Source organism: Dendrobates tinctorius, unplaced genomic scaffold (genome assembly GCF_039654945.1).
Source record: "Dendrobates tinctorius isolate UK_male_01 unplaced genomic scaffold, ASM3965494v1 ptg000166l, whole genome shotgun sequence".
In the NCBI taxonomy this organism is placed as follows: Eukaryota; Metazoa; Chordata; class Amphibia; order Anura; family Dendrobatidae; genus Dendrobates; species Dendrobates tinctorius.
Window position 1 is genome coordinate 14,469,999 of NW_027361833.1, and position 19,847 is coordinate 14,489,845.

Genomic DNA, 19,847 nt, shown 5'->3' on the forward strand with positions numbered 1-19,847 from the left:
TGGCTGGAATTGGGATTGGACACCATGCCGCATTTGGAAAGCCCCTGATGTGCCTAAACAGTGGAAACCCCCCACAAATGACACCATTTTGGGAACTAGACCCCCCACAGAACTTCTCTAGATGTGTGGTGAGCACTTTGAACCCCCAAGGGCTTCACAGAAGTTTTTAATGCCCGGGCGTGAAAATAAAAAAAAATCATATTTTTTCCACATCTTTTAGTCCCCAATTTTTTTATTTTCCCAATGGTAACAAAAGAAATTGAACCCCAAAAGTTGTTGTCCAATTTGTCCTGAGTACGCGGATACCCCATATGTGAGTGAAAACTAATGTATGGGCACACGTCGGGGCTCAGAAGGGAAGTAGTGATGTTTTGGAATGCAGACTTTGATGGAATGGTCTGCGGGTGTCATGTTGCCTTTGGAGAGCCCCTGATGTACCTAAACAGTGGAAACCTCCCACAAGTGACCCCATTTTGGAAACTAGACCCCCTAAGGAAATTATCTAGATGTGTGGTGAGCACTTTGAAGCCCCCAGTGCTTCACAGACGTTTATAACGCCCGGGCGTGAAAATAAAAAAAGCATTTTTTCCACAAAAATATTTTTGCCCCCAATTTTTTATTTTCCTAAGGTTAACAGGAGAAAGTGGACCCCAAAAGTTGTTTTGCAATTTGTCCTGAGTTGGCTGATACCCCATATGTGGGGGTAAAACACTGTTTGGGCACATGGCAGAGCTTGGAAGGGAAGGAGCACCATTTGACTTTTTCAAAGCAGAATTGGCTGGAATTGAGATCAGACGCCATGTTGCGTTGGAAAAGCACCTGATGTGTCCAAACAGTGGAAACCCCCCAATTTTAACTCCAACACACCCCTAACCCTAATGAGAAAATGGAAATAAATATATTATTTAATTTTATTATTTTTCCCTAACTAAGGGCGTGATAAAGGGGGCTTTGATTTACTATTTATGTTGGGTTTTTATTTTTGGCAGCTGTCATACGCTAAAAGACGCTTTTTATTGTAAAAATAGTTTTTGCATCACCACATTTTGAGAGCTATAATTTTTCCGTGTTTTGACCCACCGAATCATGTGAGGTCTTAGGCTGTGTGCACACACTGCGGATTCTGCTGCGTTTCCACAGCGGTTTTGGCCCTGCGGAAACGCAGCAGTTCCGCAGACATCGTACAGTACCATTTAATCCAATGGCATTTCAAAACCGCTGTGCTCACACTGCGTTTTTTTCCGCGCGGTTTTGCTGCGGTTTACAAACCGCAGCATGTCAATTGTTTGGGCGGATTCCGCAGCGGTTTCACACCTTTAACATAGTAGAGGTGTGAAACCGCAGGGCAAAACCGCAGGAAAACCGCAGGTCACTTTACCTGCGGTTTTACCTGCGGATCCGCGCGGAAAAAGCCGCAGGTGAATCTGCAGCGTGTGCACGTAACCTTATTTTTTGCGGGACGAGTTGACGTTTTTATTGGTACCATTTTCGGGCACGTAACATTTTTTGATCGCTTTTTATTCCGATTTTTTGGACGCAGAATGAACAAAAACCAGCATTTCAAGAATTTCTTTTGGGGGGTGCGTTTACACCGTTCCACGTGGGGTAAAATTGATAAGGCTTTATTCTTCGGGTCAGTACGGTTACAGCGATACCTCATTTGTCTTTTTTTATGTTTTGGCGATTTTATGCAATGAAAACAATTTTATATAAAAAATAATTATTTTTGCATCGCTTTATTCTGCGAGCTATAACTTTATTTTTTTCGCTGATGACGCTGCATGACGGCTCGTTTTTTGCAGCGGTACCATGGTTATTTATATCCGTCTTTTTGATTGCGCGTTATTGCACTTTTTGTTTGGTGGTATGATGATAAAGCTTTATTTTTTGCTTCGTTTTTTATTTTTATTTTTTAAGTAGTTCAATAAAGGGGTTAACTAGTGGGACACTGTTATAGGGCGGGTCATTACGGACGCGGCGATACCAAATATATGTACTTTTATTGGTTTTTTTAAATTTTATTTCCAAAAAATGAATTTATTAAGGAATATTTTTTTAAATAATGTATTTAGCGATTTTTTATAAATTATTTTTACACTTTTTTTTTTTTTAACTTTATTACAATGTCCCAGGGGGGACATAACTGTCATGTGACAGATCGCTGATCTGTCACATCACAGATTGCTGTGACAGATCAGCGATCTGTCACAGGCACTGCAGCAGGCTTCCTCATGCCTGCGCTTTGCAGGCACTGAGGAAGCCGGCTCCCTGCAGGCCCCCGCCGCCATTTTGGATCCGGGGACCTGCAGGGAAGGAGACCCCCGCATTAGCGCTGCACATTGCGCTGCTGTGGGGGTCTCAGGAAAGCACGGAGGGAGCCCCCTCCCTGCCGATGCTTCCCAAAACCTCCGGTTAACTGCGATCGTGTTTGATCGCAGTGTGCCAGGGGTTAATGTGTCGGCGGCGGTTCGTGACCGCCCCTGACACATAGTGCCGGGTGTCAGCTGTGATAATCAGCTGACACCCGGCCACGATCAGCAGCGCTCACCAAGTGAGAGACGCTGATCACTATGACGTACTATCCCGTCCCTGGGAATTAAGTCCCAGGGCACATGGACGGGATAGTACGTCATATTGCAAAAAGGGGGTTAAAGGGAACCTGTCACCCCCCAGGCGTTTTTAAATAAAAGAGCCACCTTGTGCAGCACAAATGCTGCATTCTGTCAAGGTGGCTTTTTTACTTAGCTTCCCTTCCACCGCAGAAATAATCGTTTATAAAATTGTTCAAAAATACCTGAAATTTGACAGGGGGGCAGGTCTTTCTTCCTGTGACAGACGCCTCGCATCCATCACTCATTTCGTATTTCGCGCCGCCTCCACAGTTTTCTTTTGAAATGCGGCGCCTGCGATGTACGATATCTTCTTGGGCATGCGCAGTCAGCGCTGCCCGTGCTCTCAGATCACATCCCGGCCTTAATATCGCGCGGCCACAGATGCCGCCCCGCAGTCGCTTATGATTTATTCACACTGCGGGGCTGGGAATCTTGGGCATGAGAGCCGCAGATAACTACTGCGCATGCCCAGAGCCACCTTGACAGAATGCAGCATTAGTGCTGCACAAGGTGGCTCTTTTACTTAAAAACGCCTGGGGGGGGTGACAGGTTCCCTTTAAAAGAAAAATATGTTTATAATAAAACCAGATATAAATAATATGTAATTTTTATTAATATTTTGCCTTTTAAAGACCTTTTATGCTTTGCTGAACTTTCTTCACTGAATATATACACAACAATCAATCAGTATAACCTAATAGACTGTAAATGTCACGTAATAGACTCAAAAACTGCAAGTCTGAATCATTGTGGCTGTCCAGAAATTAATTAAAGATAAGAAAGGAAAAACTTGTGTGCACTTGGAATAACATGAGTTATTAAAGAAAAATACCTAGAAGGTGCTTGAAAAGTTCAATGTGGCCTCTCTTCTAACACTCTCGCACCCCTCCAATCTATCCTAAACTCTGCTGCCAGACTAATCCACCTGTCCCACTGCCATTCCTCGGGCTCTCCTCTCTGCCAGTCTGTTTACTGGCTCCATATTGCTCAGAGACTCCAGTTCAAAACACTAACAATGGCATACAAAGTCATCCACAACCTGTGCCCTCCATACATCTGTGACCTCGTCTCCCAATACTTACCTGCACGCAACCTCCGATCCTCACAAGATCTCCTTCTCTACTCCCCTCATATCTCCTCTTCCCACAATTGCATACAAGATTTCTCCCGTGCATCCCTCACACTATGGAAATCTTTACCTCAACATATCAGACGTTTCTCTAATGTGTAAACATTCAAAACAAACCTGAAGACCTACCTATTCCGACAACCCTACAACCTGTAGTAACCCTTATTCCACTGTACTACTGCATGACCAGCTCTCCCATCACCTACTGTATCGTCACCCATCCCTTGTAGGCTGTGAGCTCTTGTGGACAGGGTCCTTTGTCCTCAGGTTACTTGTATTGTTCACAGCTCACAATAGTCATAGAAAACCAGCATTTCAGCAGCAAGAGAGGGAATATCTACAGCCCCCCCAAAGTAGATGCTGGACAGTTGTAATTATTAGCACCCAATTGATGCTCATAAAAGTTATATAACGTTTTCACAAGAGTATTACAGCAAAGAGACATTATTCTTTGGCAATGTCTACATGCCGAAGAGACAAAAGTAATACCACTAGTCAGATTTGAAAATATGACTTCGTAGCCATTTTCTTTCCTTTATTATCAAAAAATGTTGCTTAATTAATTGCATTGGGTGATTTAATTTTCATATTGCACACATGTCCACATGAAAACTAAAGAGTCTCGATACACTGAGAAGACAAAACCCTACGCAGTCACAAAATAATTAGCAAAAGTTGCAATTATTATTTTACACAACTTAAAGCGGACCTTACATTGGATTTTTTGAATCAAACTAAGTACCTTTTACGATTACCTCTGTTCTTCTGATTTTAGAGAACAGTTTCCATTTTCTTATGTGCCCCTCCATTCCAAGGGTATGACCGCAGATACAAAGATGCACATTTTTCCTTCAACTAAGGCCGGTTTCACATTTGCGTTAAAGGCCGCAGCGTCGGCCAGCGCACGGCCACCGCTAGGCCCCGCCCCCTGCTGCGCCTCCGCCGGTAGCTGCATGTGTCATGCGTCCCCTATCTTTATCACTGAGGATGCAGGCCGTGCGCAGTATGTGTTTTGGCGGCGCCTGCTTCCTTTTGACGGTGCGCTGACCAGCGCCAAACGCAACCTGTTGCAATTTGGTTGCGCTCGGCGCACCGTCAAAAGGACGCAGGCGCCACCAAACGCATACTGCGCACGGCCTGCGTCCTCAGTGATAAAGATAGGGGACTCATGACGCATGCAGCGTCATGCGCCTGGAGGCGGAGCTACCGGAGGAGGTGCGGCAGGGGGTGGGGCTTAGCGGCGGCCGTGCGCAGGCCGACGCTGCGGCCTTTAACGCAAATGTGAAACCAGCCTAACTGGGCAAATATTACATAACTTGTCTCTGGGTGCGGCCGTGTATTGATTGGCCAGCGTCAGAGGAGAAAAAGCAAAACGGTCACAGTTCTTCGGTATGTACCCAGTTGGCTGAAGAAAACATTTGAATCTTTATTTCTGGGGCGCATAATGGAGGGACACCAAGGAAAAATAAAAACGGTTCCAGAATCAGTAGAACAGTGACAATGGGAAGAAGCCCTCAGTTAAAATTGAATACATTTAATGAAATGTCCTTTTAAACAAATGATAGCCGATCTGTGGCATAGGTGATAAATATATGATCAGTTGGAGTCCGACATTCCAAATGATTGAAAATGAGCTTCAGTGCTTGGCAGCAACCACTAACCAATGTACACGGCTTCTCTTTTTACATTGCTTATTTGAAGCTGCTGCTGCCATCAGCTGATTGGTGGGAGCGCCAGGTGTTGGATACCCACCAATTATATATTGATGACCTATCCTATGGATAGGTAGTCTATTAGATTCTGGATAACACCCCAGTAATGCAACTTAAAAGAGCTTGACCAGTTTTCCAAAAATATAATAGGAAACACTACAATGTCCACATGGTTAAGTCGATAGGGACCTATCCAAACAGACTCAACACTATAATTGATTGAAGACCCTCCTATAAATCTTAAATTGAATGTGGTGAATAGAGATACATATACTGTGTTTAATATCAGTAATATCTTTAGGTCACTGTGTTTTGTTGCAGCGGGAAATAGTCTTTTTCCTGTTCATTAATGTCAAAAGGTTAATCTACTGTGATTCACTGCTGTTATGCAACAACATATGAAACATTCCAGCAGGGTGCGTTCTCTTCATTGGCATTGTACAGCATTGATTTCTTTCAAGAGATTCTGCTATTTTTAAGAAGAACTTATCTATTGGGAAATGGAAGGATCAGACAGAAATCAACTAACTTACCCCCCCCCGCAGCGTACTGGTCCACTGAAATCTGCACAAGGTCTATTGTCTATGGGCAGCTTTACAGAGTTATAACAGACCAGTAGTCATCTAATGCCTAGTTTGCAAAGTAGCATTCTGCAAATGATCAGAATAATAAAGGGCACTTTGTAGGGTGTCTAAGGGTCCCGTCACACCAAATGATGCACCAGCGATCCCGACAATGATACGACCTGGTTAGGATCACTGGTGCATCGCTCCATGATCGCTGGTGAGCTGCCAAACAGGCAGACACTCCAGCGATCAGGACCAGCGAGGACGCTGGCATCCAAGGTAAATATCGGGTAACTAAGCGCGCGCGGCGCTTAGTTACCTGCTGTGTACCTTGGATATCAGCTTGCTCGCGCTGAGAGCTGGTATCCAAGGTAAATATCGGGTAACTAAGCGCGAGGCACTTAGTTACCCGCTGTTTACCTTGGATACCAGCTCCCAGCGTGAGCAAGCTGGTATCCAAGGTACACAGCGGGTAACTAAGCGCTGCGCATGCTTAGTTACCCAATATTTACCTTGGATACCAGCTCCCAGCATCTGCTTACAGCACTGGGAGATCGCTGATCGTTGGTCTCCCGTTGCCACATGCGATGCATGCTGGCCAACGGGAGACCAACGATCAAAAAAATGGCCCAGGACATTCCTGTACGATCAGCGATACCCGGCAGTGGGGGCGGACGCTGACGCGTGCCACACACAGCGTGATCGCTAGCGAGATCGCTGATGCGTCACAAAATCAGCAATCTCGCTATGTGTGATGGGCCCCTAAGTCTTTTGGCTTTCCAGGAAATTTGTACATTCTCTCTCTTTCAACAGTTAAAACTTAGTCTTCTAGTAAATCTGGTGTTGAGAGTTTAGAGCCAAAAAATAGAGAGAGTTTACAAGAGAATGAACAAAGGCTTTAATGTAAATAACACCTGAGCCTTATATTTTCAAAAATGGAAAAAAGTAATTGTATAGTGCAGTAAAGAAGCAATAGATAGGGCAGTAGGATGAAGGGAAAGTCTAGTAGGTGAAAGGGTGTATTCCAAAATGAAATAAGGGATGGAAAGAAGACAAGAATCAAGCGAAGAGACAGAATATAGAAAAGAATAGCAGTACACAAGGAAAGGATAGGGAAATCAAAAAGTGGGAAGTATGTATGATGGATTGGGAGGGAAAGAAGGGAGAATAAACCAGACAACAGCAAGTGGAGGAGAAAACAGAGTAAAACAATGTAACTGGTGGGTTGAAATGGCACAATATACAGTACATACACGTAGGCAGAATAAGATTTATTCTCAGAGTCACCATTTGAAAGTGGTCAGCACAACAACTATTAATTGCACCCCCCTGTCTGTGACCACTTCCAACTACCTTGTCATCATGTACGGGACTTTGGCACAATCATTATTATTTGTTCTGCCTCTCACATATTAAAGACATCTATTATAACTTCGGGGAACAAAGCTATATTTGGGAGGGGATATCTTTACAACACATTACTTTTGATACATTTTTGCTTACGTTCTAAAGAAAGGAAAGGTGAAAAGGAAAGACAAATACTTCTTCTTGTATTCTTACAATCATAATTCAAAAACTTCGCCAAACTGTCCTGTGTGAACTTGGTCTAACCAGATGTACACTACTAAAGGAAGAAAAAAGTAAAAAAAAACCCCATAAATAAACGCAGAGCAGGAATACAGAATTGTAAAATACATTCCTAATGTAACAATACACATGAACCTAATATATATGAATGTATCTTCTGCACAGTCTCATCGGGTGTGGCCGTCACTGGAACTTACAGTGAGAATTTCCCACAATAAAGAAACTTGTCTGTTTTGTTGATCAGAGATAGAGAACCCTTTGGGAACGGAGGCGTCCATGATACATTCCTCAAGACTGGAGTAGAGTGCGGCAGGGATTTCAGTATAGGGTAAAATGATCTAGAATTCCTAACACATACTGCAGAGGATTTCAATTGAAATGCATGTGCTTTGCAGATCTGTGTATGCAGCTGCCAAGTCCGACTCCTACCCCACCTCGGCATGATCCCCTAAAATATCAGTACAGAACAAGACATGCAGTTCATGTATAGAAAAAAGGGGAAACAACATCAAATATACAGATAGAAAACAGGCAAACTATTTCACTCGTATTGATGAACACCACAAAGAGACCTCATCATTCCTTAAGTGTCGGCGCCTACAAAGAATTGTGAGGTTAAATTCACTTAGAAAAAGCCATAAAATATGGATTGGTCTTTAATTCCTAATAGCTGATCGACAATGCTAGGCTCTTGTGATATTCAATATCAACTACTTGTTTTTCCTAAATGCAGCCTTGTACTAAGATTCCCAGGACTATAGAGATTTTGCTCCTGAAAACACATTCTCATTGCTGTAAGAGGAGTAAAGTGAGGACCATTTCATGCACAGCCGGTAACAGTGAGCACAGTAAACTGTTTACCAGACCGCTAGTCTCCAGTGCATTTAATTATAATACTTGAAAGCAGGGTAAATTACGCCATGCACTTTAATTACACTGTCTTCCTCAATGCTACACTTATATTCCATCAATGCCCTTCAGATGCACTGGTAAATCTGTGCCGGAGATTTTGTACAGTTTCATGGAGAATATTAGACAGTGTCGCCAGCTATATTGATAAGGGGCTGCCTAAAAACCAGCTGCATTACCTTTTCATTACCTTCTCTCATGACATGTGTATAAAAACCTATAAAAAGTTATGTTTACTAATCAAAGCTCAGAAAAGCACAAATAATCTGCTGAATCAGCACAAAGTAATCTATCCATCTTTCCAGGGCTGCTTGTAGGGAGTGGCAAACAGAGCTAATGACCGGATGTCTATAGACTGGACCTCCCGAACCTAAATGAACTTATTCTTCACTCTCCTAGACCACCAGAGTACATATAATATCCAATTTACTGTCTAAAATTTAGGGTACTACCTAAGAAATAAGGGTCATCCTTCATTTACTACTGACCCTTTTCCTGCCTTAAATCATGGTGGAAAGTGCCTTAAACAAGCAAGAAATGTACAGTTAGCAATTTTACTACTCTTTTCTAACAGGTATAATGTAATTACAGGATGAGAAAAGCTGCCTAAAATGGAGAGCAGGGGGAGGAGTCTATGTATTGCTCAGAACCCCATTTTCTGCAAAAACTTCTCTATATTTATCTACTATCTAAATCCAGAAAAAGAGGCAGCACACTGTAGGGATAGCAAAAAGTGAGCAAACTTCTAATTTGTCATAAGTGCAAAAAAGCAACGTTTCAGTTCAAAAGAGCCTTTGTCAACTTGAAAAGGGATCTCGAGCTGAAACGTTGCTTTTTTTTGCACACATGGCAAATTAGAAGTTTGTTCACTTTTTGATATTCCTACAGTGTGCTGCCTGCTTTTTTCGCATTTAGATGGATAGGAATAGATAGATATAGAGAAGTTGTTGCAGAAAATGGGGTTCTGAGGAATACGTAGACTCCTCACCCTGCTCTCTTTTTGAATTTATATTAGGTTACTCGGTTCTAATATCCAGGCTGGCACCTAACAACTAGATTTTGTCTATAGCCATCTATTTAATCTTATCTTTCTATCTATACCTATCTATCCATCCATCTAGATCTATTAATCTGTCCATCCATCCATTCATCAATCTATACATACAAACAAATATTAAACTCAAGCTATACAAACAGTCTTAAATCCCTCTTTAATTTGATAATATAGCTGTGCTAAGAGTTCAGACATATCTCAGAAAAAACAGAACCATTGTGCAATATAAGCCAGTATATTAAGCAAGAATCAAAAAGGTAGAAAAATGATTCTCTTACCCATCAACTAAACATGTTTGCTTCTTTCCACTGGAAGGTTGTCGCACATAATAAGGGATTTAACACAAATGGTAAAACCACATACACATGTGAAGTCTTCATTCCCAATATGCCACATGTGAGGAGGAATAAAGCCCATCTGGAGTCATAAATCCCAGGATACTGTCTTGTTTTCTTTTGAGGAGGCAAGTTTCTCTACTAGGAAAGTTTTAGATCTACGGCTGACTTTAGCTTCCTCCGTTCAGCTATCCTTATTGGAACCAGAAGATCAAAACTTTTCCTAATGGATTCTTCCTCTATTCCATTAAAATAAACACTGACCTTTAAAGAACTAAAATGAGGATTTTAAGGAAAAACTGTAGAAATTAGAGAGAATCCCGTACATGGGACTCTGTGCCTCTTAGCCGGACTGGAACTGTACAAACTTTCCTTATTAGGAATAGACTAAAGAATGTTGGAAGGCTCGGGGTTCTTCCCTTTTATTTTGAGGATTTAATGTTTCTTTTACCTTTAACTAGTTATACCCAGAAATGCACTTTCATAAATTATCTTCTGAACAAATGATTCCTAGATAAACAATGTGAGAGAAACATGTGTAAAACAGAGGGAGTTGTCAGTAACCGAAGAAAAGTCAGAAAATCTCCAATTAAGATCCCCATATTATTAGGAAAAAAAGAAATCTCTTAAGAAAAGGAAGATGTTTGCTGCTCTCAGACTGCCTTGTACTGACAAATGAGGACTAACAGTATCCTGTAAGTGGTTAAAATACGCTGGAAAAAAGGAAGAGGGTTTCTTCATGAGAAAAGTTTTCACATAGATTGTGAGCTCCATTGAGGACATGGACTGATATGAATGGTCACCATCTCTGTCCACTGCTGGGGGAGATAAGTTGGCAGCATCTCAATAAGGAGAAATAATTTTTTGATTCCCAAGACAATTCCTAGAATTACAATTCAAGCTGTGATAAAGAGGACTGGAACTCTAGTGCCTCCTTTGGAAGCAACAATCCTAAAAGTCACTATTGAGCCTTTAACAAGCCTCGTTACATGACTTAGCATGAGAAGTCAAACCAGGACTCCATTTGTAATAAGCTGTGCACACCATTAGAAAGATCTCTAGACCCAATGAGGCTGGTGTACTTACATTGAAACTCCATTTTAGAATGACTGTAATCCTTTATGAAAGGTAAAACTCAATTAGAACTACTACTTAGACATTATTAAATGGATTTCTTAGACTCACTTTGAAAATTCAAGTCAGGATTGCTGCACATTCCTGGTATTAAATTGAGAATTTTAAGGGATGGAGCAAAAGATTGAGAGAGCTCATGAGTCGAATTGTATCTAGTCTCCAGACTGACTGCTGCAGCTTGTACCAAGCATTCTGAGATTTCAGCAGCAGAGAGACGCGACACTGATGGCGATACTAGATACAATTCGACTCATGAGTTCTCTCAGTCTTTAGCTGCACCCATAAAATTCTGACTCAGGCTTGTTTCACACTTGCGTTTTTTTTCCGCGGTATTTTAGCGCTAAATAGCGCATGCGTTTTTTTTCCCTATACTTTGCATGGGATGCGCTTATGTGCGCATACACATGCGTTTGTACGCGTTTTTCCGCGCATGCGTTTTTTTGCGGTATGCGCTCGGGCGCACAAAATGCAACCTGTTGCATTTTTTGGGCGTCCGACTTGCCTCAAAAAAACGCATGCGCGCGCAATGCGTTTTTTTACAGCAAGACACCCATTATACATTAGCCAGGATACAGAGTGTAAAAGTTGGACCATTCACTTCGGACACCTTGGTCACAAACATCGGGGCACCTCAGGGGTGTGTTTTGTCCCCGTTACTGTTTTCTCTCTATACGAATGATTGCATCTCTTCAGCAGACTCAGTAAAAATCGTGGATGCTGTTATAAGAAAAGCACAACAGAGGATGTTCTTCATGTGTCAGCTGAAAAGATATGGTTTGTCTAAGAATCTGCTGATCTTATTCTTTAATGCTGTCATCAGATCTGTGATTTGTTCCTCTCTGATAGTCTGGTATGGGGGAGCCACTGCGCATGACAAACTCCGCTTACAAAGGACTTTCAGAACAGCAGAGAGAATTATAGGTTCCCCCTGCCTAAAATCCAGGATCTTTATGATAAGAGTATTCGATCCCACGCATTGAAAATTTCATCCGATCCCTCTCACCCGGGACACTCCTCATTCCAACTACTCCCTTCAGGACGTCGCTTCAGAGTCCCCAAATGCAGCACCAACCGCCATATGAACAGCTTCTATCCACTCTCTGTTCAACAATTAAATCGTCATGTGTAGACTATATACTGTATCTGTCTTGTTAGATGTTACTTGTTGTATCTGTTGTTATATATTATGTTGCCTCTTTGCCACAAAGAATTCCTTGTATATATGTAATATGTACTTGGCGATAATAAATTTGATTTGATTATAAGTCTATGGTGAGCATATGTGCGCATTGGCATGCTTATGTATGCGTTTTTTTGCACATGCGGTTTTTTTTTACCATTAGTTTAGACAATGGAATTTAGGGGTTTGGGTTAGAGTTAGGGTTAGTTAAGGGGGTTTAGGGTTAGGGTTAGGGTCAGGGTTAGGGTTAGGATCAGGGTATGGTTTGGTTAAGGGTTAGGGTTAGGGTCAGGGTCAGGGTTAGGGTTAGGGTCAGGGTATGGTTTGGTTAAGGGTTAGGGTTAGGGTCAGGGTTAGGGTCAGGGTTAGGATCAGGGTATGGTTTGGTTAAGGGTTAGGGTTAGGGTCAGGGTCAGGGTTAGGATCAGGGTATGGTTTGGTTAAGGGTTAGGGTCAGGGTTAGGGTCAGGGTTAGGATCAGGGTATGGTTTGGTTAAGGGTCAGGGTTAGGGTTAGTAAAGTCATGGTTTGGGTTAGTGTGAGGGGCCACCTAATGTTGGAAAAAACCGCAAACGCGGTAAAAACGCACTAAAAACGCATACAAACGCATAAAAACGCTGCGTTTTTTTCATGCATGCTCATAAAAATGCTTGAAAAAAACGCAGCATCTGTATGCGTTTGTAAGCGTTTTTTCAATGCGTTTTTTTGCGGGAAAAACGCGCTGCAAAAAAAGCAAGTGTTAAACTAGCCTCAGATTTTCAAAGTGAGTATAAAGGCTCCGTCACACTAAATGATGCACCAGCGATCCCGACAACGATACGATCTTGTCAGGATCGCTGGTGCCTTGCTACATGATCGCTGGTGAGCTGCCAAACAGGCAGCTTCACCAGCTATCAGAACCATGGAGGACGCTGGTATCTAAGGTAAATATCGGGTAACTAAGCACGCGGCATCAGCGATAGCTGTGACGGAGCCTCAGACGCTGCAGGTCGAGTCTGAGGCTCCATCAGTGCTTAACAGCACATCGCGAACACTACGGCATACGTCGCGATGCGCCACATAATGGTGGTATATGGCAGCATTAACGGACCGCGTTATGCCACGGTGTAACGCAGTCTGTTAAACGGACTGCCATAGCGCAGTGAGAACCCGGCCTTAGGGTGTGTGCACACGTTGCGGATTTGTCCCTGCGGATCCGCAGCAGTTTCTGCTGCGGTGTACAGTACCTTTATTTTCAATGGAGAATGAAAACCGCAGTGTACATGCTGCGGATTTTTCCGCTCGGATTTGCTGCGGCTTTAAATCTGCAGCATGTCAATTCTTTGTGCGGAATCCGCAGTGGTTTCACACCTCATCCATTGTACAGGTGTCAAACCGCAGAGGAAAACCGCAGGCTAATCTGCAGATAAACCGCAGGTGTTTTGACCTGTGGATTTACCTGCGGATTTTGCAAAATCCACGAGGAAAATTCCGCAGCAGAATCCACGTGTGCACATACCCTTACACTTTCTGGAATTATACAAATACACGTTTAACTGGGTGTTTTCATCATCCTTGTCAAAGTGTAAGACTGTGAGTGCACAGATGTTATAGACATGTGAAATGGTAACATGCAGTTGGCAAATTATTTTTTACACTTTTTCCGGAAGAATAAAACAATTCAGAGTGCAAAGACAAAATGCTCCACTCCATTTTTTTTTTTTTAATTATTTTAGTGAGAATACAAGTATTTACATATTAGTAAAAAAATGTGTAGTAAGTTATCCAAAATAGAGGAAGGGTTGTTCCCCCAGAAAAAAAACACAAATTTCTACGAAAACACACTGTATTCTTTTAGCAACATGGCAAGTGTCGTAATTAAAACATAACTTTTATTATACAGTTTAAAATACTACAGTGTCTCAAAAAAGGCATAGTGGTAATTTCTGATTTACTGTGTTTAATATTATGCCCAAAGTTTATTTGACCACTGTCAGAATAAGCCTACCTAGATATATGAACACCATTCTTGTTAGTTTCCTTGACCCTTTAATGTGGTTTAGAAAGTATTGAAACTGTGCATAAGGACAATTTTGGGTGTTTTGAGAATATATGTGTTGGTTATAGTATTTTAAACTGTATAATAAAAGTTATGTTTAATAACGACACTCACACATGCTGCTAAACTTGAATACAAATATTTATTCATACAGATATATTTATTGTGAAAATCCAATAATTGAATATAAACTACATGATCCATGCTTGCCCATAGCTGCGCATATTTTTATATTAAAAATTGCATTTCATTCATGCAATGTCCCACCCACACACAGTGAACCAGTCGGTTTGAAACACGTGAAAACCATGAGTATTCCAGGTTACTTGCCTTTTTTATTTTTATTTATTTTACTCATTTATATAGGAAACCGAAGAACCCTGGATGAAACCCACGCAAACACGGGGAGAACATACAAACTCCTTGCAGATGTTATCCTTGGTGGGATTTGAACACAGGACCCCAGCGCTGCAAGGCTGCAGTGCTAACCACCGAGCCGCCCTTTTTTTCTAAACTAATGGTTTTATACCATAATTTTAACCATGTTATACATTAAAGTTTGTTGTTGTTAAATAATTATTCACCCATGGATCTGTTGCTGGATACATTTCCTTCTTTGATAGTGGCATGCAAACGTTTGGGCACCCTTGGTCAAAATTACTGTTAGGCTACTTTCACACATCAGGTTTTCGGCGTCAGGCGCGATCCGGCGTCGTGCCGGAACGCCGGATCCGGCAAATGTTTCGTAAAACCGGATGTGACGGATCCGGTTTTCTGGCGGATCCGTCTTTTTCTGGACAGACAAAACCGGATCCGGTTCATCCGTTTTTCTATCCGTTTTTCGACGGATTACGCCGGATCCGGTTTTTAAAATTGACCCTTGTGGCCTTCCGAACGGGATTGGCTACTGGAAAACTATATATAGCATGTTCCTACAGCCCTTCTTTGACAGGTTGTAGAGGAGAAAGTGCAGGTTGGAGAGAAGAGCAAGTTACTGGCGAAGATGGATGTTGTCATTGGAAATATTTTGAAGAATTTGGCGGATTTTACAGCGGAGGCAAATCGTTTGAGGGTGATTTTTCTGGAGAAGGAGAGAGCGAGACAGCAGCGCATCAGGCATCGTAGACGACGTTTGTGGATCCACCCCATCACAGCCAAGAGAATGACGCGTGGGGTCTATTCTACACTATGCATGGACCTTCGACGAAACCCGGATAAATTTTTTGGATATGTTAGGATGAAAATGGAGAATTTTGATTACTTGGTGGAGCGCATTGCACACCTAATAAGAAAAGCGGACACCTATTGCCGCTTCTCTGTTTCACCCGCAGAGCGTCTGATGGTGACTTTAAGGTAAGCCACATTTATTGGATATGCTCGCATCAGAGCACACTTTCACTGCAATCTTGTTGGTGGTAGTTTGTATCTCCAAGTGTTATAGCTCAGTTTTGGTATGTAATGCTGTGATTTAAAACTAATTTATTGTTTTTTAATTCCCCACAGATTTCTTGCAACTGGAGAATCCCTTTCGTCACTGCATTTCCAGTACAGACTCGGGATTTCCACCATATCTGGAATTGTGAAGTACACATGCCGTGCACTGTGGGACTCCTTAGCTGAAGAGTTTTTACCAGAGCCCACAACAGAGAGGTGAATTGAAATTGCTGACAAGTTTCAACAGATATGTCAGTTTCCAAACTGCTTGGGCGCTGTGGACGGGAAACATATCCGCATTGTAAAGCCAGCTGGATCGGGATCGGAATATTTCAATTACAAGAAATATTTTTCAATTGTCCTCATGGCCATCGCTGACGCGGAATACAAATTTATTGCGGTTGATATTGGGGCCTATGGCCGCTCCAATGACTCTCAAGTTTTCAAACTGTCTGCCATGGGGCGTAAACTGTATGGAAACACCTTCCAGTTCCCACCACCTAGACCGCTGCCGCAAACATCTGGTCCACCTGTGCCATTTGTCTGTGTAGGGGATGAAGCCTTTCGCCTGATGATCCTCCGTCGAAACGTTTTGTGGTTTAAACCCATCTCTTGTCTGAGTCTCCTTCCTGCGCTCCTAAGACCGTTTTCCATTTTCTCAAATATTTGAATTGGCCCACTTTCCTTTTTGTAATTTTTAAAATGTTAAAAATTTTAATATACTTTTTTTGCCTAAAAACACAAAATAAATGTTTCATCTTTAACTTTAGACCTTTCAGAGATCATATCATCTTCCACTTGCTTAACTGCTCATAATAACAGTAATTTTGACCAGGGGTGCCCAAACTATTATATGTCACTGTACTATATGCCAGTCAATTGATACAGTATATCATTGTCAATATCTAAAACATAGTCCCATTTTCCTGGTTGTAGGCTATAAATTCCGAACAATAAGCATAGCTAACCAGTTTTATTGCATTCTATGATTAACTTAATCTAAACTTAGCAGATAGCTGGGAACATTTGCTGTTGATATTTGTTCTGCACGGTTAGTGTAGCAAAGTACGGCTTGTTAATTAGAAAAGGGAGGGGATCTTGGAAATATACACAGCATTTCAAGAAAGTGAAATGGAAAAGTTATTTAAATGTTCAAAATCAGGGAGAAACCTATAATACATACTGTACTGGAGTCAGAACACAGTTCATATACCGTAGTTTATTAATGGGCAGGATATGCTAAAACTGAGCAATGTACTTTGTGAGGATTCATCAAGACTGACATTTCTTATATCACTCAAAAGTCTGCTGGAACAAAATGTGCCAAACTCATTCAAGAGACCGAGTCGTCATATCACCTACTGTTTAAATCAGGCTGTATGCAAAGTGTATTTTTAATTTGTTGCAATGTTTTTTTTTTTATTTTACATATTACAATCTGTAAAAAAATGAAATCTTGCAATCTTCACACTGACACTAAGGGGTTATTCTAGACTCCTAGCTCCTGTTTTTTCAGGAAATCTACATGTACTTTAGCTGCAATGTGCTTCAGAGCCTATCAATCTAGTGAGAGTGAGCAAAAGTCACTGTGAAGGAAGGGGGAGCAGGGGGAGCTGTGACACTATCTGCAGTGAGTGGTAAATCCTGTGTTATCAGTTGTGTATAGAGGTAATAGCTGGGCTTGGTTCCCTCAGGTCCTGTGGACACACAGGCCAGGGCAATGTCCATAGCAGAGCTCTATCTGCAGCCGCAGACACAGGAAGGCTTCTCCTTCTTTAGAACACAGACCACTCTGTAGTGTCCCACCTGGACACATGGAAGTCTGTCCACACTCTGACAGACTCTCTCACATGTGCTAAACACCTCAATTACATAGCCCTGTAACCACACCCATAGGTGAGGTATGGATCACATGAGCAAGTCACATGGTCAGGGCCTCACCACAGGTCCTGAACATACACATCTTCAGGCAAAACGGAGTACAGCCCGCACCCACACCCAAAGGGGAGGAAATATGGGTAGCCAGACCCTCCCATCTCTCATAGCTACCCGCAACCCGGACCCAGTGCACTAAATGACATCTTTAGTGCTCATGTACACTATAGACAAAACACTCCGGGTTGCATCGCAGGGAGCATCCATCCATGTGACATATACCTCCCATAAACCACGTGACTACCCGTCACACCACAGCTGATATACAATTCTTTAAAGGAATCTGTCACCAGGTTTTTGATATGTAATCAGAGAGCAGCATGACATAGAAGCAGAGGAAAAAACCATAGCACTCCTGGAGCCAATGCTCAAGTGAGGTCCAAAACAATGACATACATGAAAAAACTTGGCACTCAATTTTTTTTTATTTTAATTGCAGTCCAAAAACAAGTAAAAAATAGTAGACATTTCAGTCTCAAATGCACCAAAATAAGTAGAAAGGATGTTACAGATCCAAATAGACCAAAGAAGAAGGCAGCGTGCTGAACGCAGTATCCATCGCTTGTTCTAGTGGCGAACACTAAAACAAGTGGTTAATAATGCGTTCAGCACGCTGCCTTCTCCGATGGTCTATTTGGGGCAAGATACACCTAAAATGGCACAAGGCAACTAGTCCTCTACTGATAATCTACAATTAGCAGGCCAGCAAGTGATATCACTGGAATCAGGGTCCCTGCCCCTACATCATGCTGCTCTCTGATTAAATGCAGTGCTATACCAGTGAATATGGTCACAATGCAGCACTTACACTACCATGACCATAAGAAGCAAGGTGCAAAAAATCCAACTTGTTATGATGTCGTCTGACTTGCTTGTTGCAGTTATGGAACTGTAGATTTCGCAAAATGGCACCATTCAATTGTATACTGCTACGATGTAGGAGCGGCACCAAGCAAACTACACTTACGTGATGGCTGTAGTTGCGAAAGTTGCTGTGTAGCCTGAACCGAAATAAGTTTTTTTAACAATTAAAAAGGATTATCTGCTTATTTCAAGAAACAGCAACACTCTTGTCCATTGAATGTGTTTGGTATTGTAGCTCAATCCTATTTACTTGAATAGGGCTGAGCTGAAAACACACATAACCCAATGAGTAGTGTAATGATTTTTTTTTTAGAAAATAAACAGACGTCTTTTTCTCATCCTAAACCGCCTTTTTATAAATTCATAACACTTATGATGAAAATAAAGCATAAGATTAACAGTGGGAAGATGTTAGCCATAAGTAGAAGCTATACAGCATGTGAACATTTTCAGCAAAGGTCTGTAACATCTCTGCTTTAATTACAAGGGTACAAGTCAGCTGCCAAATAGTACTGTAGTGCTCCTATCTGTTTCTGTAGCACTTCCCGTCCACTTCCTTTAAAAGCCATTGCAAACAAATAACTAGAGAATAAAGGCAATGGCTATTTTCATTTGGAAGTCTCATTCTTCAGGGATTTTTAATCATTAATACAATAGTGGGATTAGCACTTTTCAGGATTACAATAGGAGCACATTTCAGTAATGCCAAGAAGGCTTATACCGATAGAAGCAAATGAACATGACATAAGAACTTGTCCACATCACGTGTGCCATTCACTGTTTTTATAGTTTTTGAATAAAAGTTATTTTTTAGCCATTCCAACCTTCGCTGGATTCATTCCTTTTCCCTTTGTGATTAAAAAAACCAAACCATTACACTTACCTTCCTGCGCTCCTTTAGATCGTCCTGCTCCGATGCCAGCAATTGCTTTGTGCTTACAAGCATAGGTGATCAAATACTGATTTCATGCAATAAAATTACAGACCTCTCTATTCTTTGTAGGTGAGAAAACTTGCAAAATCGACAGTGTATCAAATACTTTTTCCCCCCAGGGTTTATACATAATTTTCTGTTAGAATAGAATGTCCCCTTACTAGACAGAGAATCAAATAAGGTCTGTTGGAAGGTTAGATAGTCTTTCAGCCTTTACCAGGCATAAACCCTAATTACTAATATCATCCCATCAAAAAGAGGCCCTCGGGAGAGGTCTAAAGTGAATTATTGGGAATTTGTGACCACATGGCAGAGAGATATCAAAGTCCGAGCGTATGCATATTGGCATCAAGGAGGCACACTACTGAGTCTAATAAATGTGTCAACATTGTATACCCTTCCATGTAAGAGAACTTGTCCATCT

The 19,847-nt window shown here is 41.8% G+C and overlaps 1 protein-coding gene across 2 annotated transcripts in view; it reads right to left on the minus strand.

Annotated features, from left to right (window-relative positions):
• ARHGAP6 (Rho GTPase activating protein 6) overlaps positions 1-19,847 on the minus strand; it is a 420,491-nt gene that overhangs the window by 162,667 nt on the left and 237,977 nt on the right. Inside the window, exon 1 of one of the 2 annotated variants that reach the window (XM_073550695.1) lies at positions 9,848-10,226. The exons of the other annotated variant lie outside the window; for it this stretch is intronic. The gene's annotated coding sequence lies outside the window, so the exon portion shown is untranslated. Of the gene's footprint in view, positions 1-9,847; positions 10,227-19,847 lie in introns of those variants that run through there. 2 annotated transcript variants of the gene reach the window in all.